This window comes from Pristiophorus japonicus, unplaced genomic scaffold, assembly GCF_044704955.1.
Source record: "Pristiophorus japonicus isolate sPriJap1 unplaced genomic scaffold, sPriJap1.hap1 HAP1_SCAFFOLD_130, whole genome shotgun sequence".
NCBI lineage: Eukaryota > Metazoa > Chordata > Chondrichthyes > Pristiophoridae > Pristiophorus > Pristiophorus japonicus.
In genome coordinates, this window is record NW_027250967.1 from 1,321,059 (window position 1) to 1,326,089 (window position 5,031).

The 5,031-nt window shown below is 47.7% G+C and overlaps 1 non-coding gene across 1 annotated transcript; it reads right to left on the reverse strand.

Moving 5' to 3' along the window:
* Window positions 1-2,538: 2,538 nt before the first annotated feature.
* trnan-guu (transfer RNA asparagine (anticodon GUU)) lies at window positions 2,539-2,612 on the reverse strand. Its single transcript has one exon. It is a non-coding gene; the product is annotated as a tRNA-Asn (tRNA).
* Between the last annotated feature and the right edge of the window lie 2,419 nt (window positions 2,613-5,031).

Sequence of the window (5,031 nt, forward strand, 5' to 3'; positions counted from 1 at the left end):
CCACGTGCTCCTAAGCAAAGGTCTCGAATGGGTCTGAGGGGACAGCCAGGAAAGGGCTTTTAATAGAGCACACAATTTGTTGTGTTCCAACAATCTGTTCACGCGATATGACCCATGTAAGAAACTTGTGTTAACGTGCGATGCGTCGTCCTATGGTGTCGGGTGTGTGTTGCAGCATGTCAATGCCAAGGGTCAGTTACAGCCGGTAGCTTATGCCTCCAGAAGTCTGTCCCAGGCAGAAAGGGCTACGGGATGATAGAAAAGGAGGCGCTCGCATGTGTATATTCGGTAAAGAAAATGCACCAGTACCTGTTTGGCAGGAAATTTGAGCTGGAGACAGATCACAAACCCCTCACGTCCCATTTAGCCGTCAACAAGGCCATAAATGCAGACGCATCGGTCCGCATACAGAGGTGGGCACTCACGTTAGCCACCTATGACTACACAATTCGGCACAGACCGGGCACTGAAAACTGCGCCGATGCACTCAGCAGGCTCCCACCAGCCACCACTGAGGGGGCTACCGAGCATGCCGCTGAGATGGTCATGGCTGTTGAAGATTTCGCAAGCGATGGCTCACCCGTGACAGCCCGTCAGACTAAAGTCTGGACAAATAGAGACCCGTTATTGTCTCTAGTCAAGAAATGTGTCCTGAATGGGGACTGGGCAGCCACGTACAGGGCATGCCCTGAGGAATTTAAACCATTTCACAGGGGCAGGGATGAACTCTCGATTCAGGCCGATTGTCTACTGTGGGGAAACCGCGTAGTCATGCCCCAGATGGGCAGAGAGGTGTTCATCAGAGAACTCCACAATGAGCATCCGGGCATTGTCATGATGAAGGCAATTGCCAGGTCACACGTTTGGTGGCCAGGGATAGATGCAGATCTGGAAGTTTGTGTTCGCAGGTACAACATGTGTGCCCAGCTGGGCAATGCGCCCAGGGAAGCCCCCCTTAGCCCCTGGCCATGGCCCGCCAAACCTTGGTCACGCATCCATGATGACTTCACAGGTCCTTTCATCGGAAAAATGTTTTTGGTTGTAGTAGACGCTCACTCCAAATGGATCGAGTGTGACATTTTAAATTCAAGCACATCCTCTGCCACGGTAGAAAGTCTACGGGCAATGTTCGCCGCCCACGGTCTACCGGACATCTTGGTCAGCGACAATGGCCTGTGCTTCACAAGCACTGAATTCCAGTACTTCATGGCAGGCAATGGAATTAACCATGTCAGAAACGCACCGTTCAAGCCAGCCTCAACCGGCCAGGCAGAACGAAAAGTGCAGATAATCAAACAGGGGATGCTCAGAATCCAAGGGGGTTCCCTACAAAGCCACTTATCACGCCTCCTGTTGGCCAACAGATCCCGACCACACTCGCTCACAGGGGTTCCACCCGCAGGGCTGCTAATGATAAGGATGCTCAAATGCCGTTATCCCTTATACACCACTCCATGAAATAAATTGTTGAGAGCAGGCGCCAATCACAATATAACTACCATGACAGGAATGCGCGGGCACGATATATTGGTGTAAACGACGCTGTTGTTGTCCACAACTACACTGCAGGACCTAAATGTCTCGCAGGCACTGTGATTGCCAAAGAGGGCAATAGGATTCTGGTAGTTAAACTAACCAATGGACAAATCTTCCGCAAACATGTGGATCAAACAAAAAGGAGGTTCAGCAACCCCATAGAAGAAGCAGAGGAAGAACACGATACAGAGTTCACTCTAGCACAGGTGACCGAACACTGGAACCAAAGGGAGGAGAGCCCAGTCACTGTGGGCAGTCCGGATAGGCCTGAGGCACCGCAAACAGCAGACACACAGGCCAGCGCCCAACAACCGGAGCCCCAACTCAGGCGCTCTACAAGAAAGCATAAACCACCAGAGAGACTCAACCTGTGATCCCAAAAAGACTTTGGGGTCATGTATTCAACCAGCATTGTAACCCATTTTTAAATTCAAAACCTTATAAAATTGACGACATGCCGCCAACGTGCAAAAGTAAGAATTCTTTTAATCACCGTTAATTCGCCGATAACCTTCTTCAGAATGAAATAAATAATAATATAATTACTGAGGAACAGTGGTATCCTCAATAATTTATTTATCTTTACATGTGATGAAGATTTATCCCTATCTCATTTACACGCTGTATGAGAATGGTTTAAATTTGTAAGTGTTTATGACCCAGTTGTAAAACCATTGATTGTGTGTGTCTATTCTTGATAGGAGGAGCACTTGAGACCGTAGTTCCAGTTCTATATATGTACCAATAGAATCAATATCCACCAGTTTCTTTAAACCCAATAACATAATTTATTTCTAATGGGCTGGATGGAGGAACATGATCCATGTAAAAAATTGTTATCGTTTTAATTGAACTGAATGCTCATAAAATATTGGAGTGGGAACTAATTGGATAACAGCACTGCTGGCAACATTTGCGGAATAGATTCGTGCAGCCAAAACGCACAATGACAACCTGGGACTGTGCGGCACCGAATACTCGGGGAAAAACAGTTAAACACTTCGTCCCTGGGTGGGCTCGAACCACCAACCTTTCGGTTAACAGCCGAACGCGCTAACCCATTGCGCCACAGAGACTGATGGACGTATAAGGTGGAAAACATCCCAAACCAGGGTGTCAGTCAGTTAAAGCTTCAGATTGCTCCGACCGGGATGGAACTTGTCCACTCTCAGTGGTACTTTTCACAAATAAATGGAGGGACATTCATTGTGGATGTGTGGAAGCAGTCTGGTTCCGCACACTGCAGACACTTCCATGTCACCGCCAACCAGCTCTCCCACAACCGGTGTGATCTACCTTCCAGCCTTCCGGTGCCTTGTCTGTGACAAAGTATTCTGATTGTCCCGAAGCCTGTATTTGGTTTGAATTCCTTTTCAGCTCCTGACATCGGATATTCCTGTGATTAAACGGGAACTAAATGCTTACAGGGACAGTTGGATTCACCGTTTCTTTGCTTGGTGAAATTTCAAAGATTGAAAGCAACGCACATCAACCCCAAACGTCCCGTGAGATGGAAGCCCAGTTGCTGTTTCAAGCTTGAATGCAGGTACAAGCAGAACTTATTCAAAGAAAGTCCAATTCCCTGAGACGCCTGATTATTTGCACCAAACTCTTTGCAAAGAGTTGAGGTACATGTTTGGTGATCTGGGCACATCTTTCCCCAAACTACAACACTTCAAACATAACTCAATGGCTGTAAAGCGCTTTGGGGCGTCATGAGTTCCTGAAAGGCACTGCAGATATGCAAGTCCTTCTTTGCAAAAGTTCGATGCAATTTCAAAATATGCGAGCAATATCAGGGCTCCTCTGGGACCCCTCGTAAATTTCAATTAACAACTCCAAAGGGAAATCACAGCCCGAGACCAACGAGCCAACTGTTTGACAAACGTGAAGATAAGGTGTAACCATGATCAAAGCATTTTTTTGTGTGTCGCTATTCAGTACATAAGAACTTAAGAACTAGGAGCAGGAGTCGGCCATATGGCCCCTCGAGCCTGCTCCACCATTTAACATGACCATGGCTGATCCGATCATGGACTCAGGTCCACATCCCTGCCCGTTCCCCATAAGCCTTATTCCCTTATTAGTTAAGAAGCTATCTCTGTCTTAAATTTATTAAATGTCGTGGCTTTCTCAGCTCTCTGATGCAGTGAGTTCGACAGATTTACATCCCTCTGAGAGAAGAAATTCCTCCTCATCACAGATTTAAATGGGCAGCCCCTTATTCTGAGATTATGCCCCCTAGTTCTAGTCTCCCCTATCAGTGGAACCATCCCCTCTGCATCCACCTTATCAAGCTCCCTCATTACTTTATACGTTTCGATAAGATCACCTCTCATTCTTCTGAATTCCAATGAGTAGAGGCCCCACCTACTCAACCTTTTCTCATAAGTCAACCCGCTCATCTCCGGAGTCAACCCAGTGAACCTTCTCTGAACTGCCTCCAAAGCAAGTATATCCTTTCGTAAATATTGTAAGTGTTTGTGATCCTCGCCCAATTGCCAGACGGACGGTTTGAATCGCCCCCACCTTACGAAAGTTCTAGATCCGAGAATTATTATTCTGAGTGTAAATTAAATGAGTCACGGAAAGGGATGCTTCAGTGATAAATCATAGTATATTTATTTGGTCTAACATACAATGTCTAAAACATGCACTGCTAAACGAAATCACTGTCTCTGTGGAGAAACACGCAGTAATTCCCTGGTGGATTCTAACCCCACCCCTACCAATGAATTACCCTCCCCAGAATAGCCCTGGAAAGCTTCACTTCTGAGAATACCCTGAGCCCTTACCCAGCTGGCCTGGGATATCTGGTTACTGGCTTGGGACACTCGCGACCATGTTCACCACCACACGCAGCCCGTTTCCTTGCTCAGCTCAGCTGTGGGAAGTCACTGCCTGGTCTTCAGTCTCGGTGGCTTCTTCTGCAGTACTGCGGCCCCTTCCTCTGGTACATTTATCGGTGGAGCGAGAGCGAGAGGGAGAGGGGGCTCTCTCTAGACACAAGCTGCAAGCTGCAAGCTCCAAGCTTCACACCAAGCTCCAAGCTAAAAATAAAGTGGAAAGGACCCTGTCTTTCTGGGAGTCTTGCTGCCCCTATCTTTCCCGCCAATCTTTAAAACCCCTTTGTTTTTAGGCACGGGTACTTAGTCAGTGATGGGCCATCCCACCCATGCATTGGGCTGATGGCCCTTAGTCTGGGCATCTCTCTGAGCCTTTGTGTTGGGAAAGACCCAGCTCCTCCTTGGCTGGCCAGGCTGGTGGGTTCATTGTTCTGTGTCTCCTTCTGAGATGGAGGTGAGAAGTGCTTTTACAAATTAGAGTGGCTTTGTCAGTGGCCCCCCTTCCTGGCCGACAGCTCTTTTGTCAATGGATGACTGACAGCTCTTTTGTCCCAGCGAACTGCCATGCGGTCTCTGGAGTTTTAACAAAACCAGCTTTTTCACATATCTGCGCAGGGTGTTCACAGCACAGGGAAAATAGCCTCAGAAA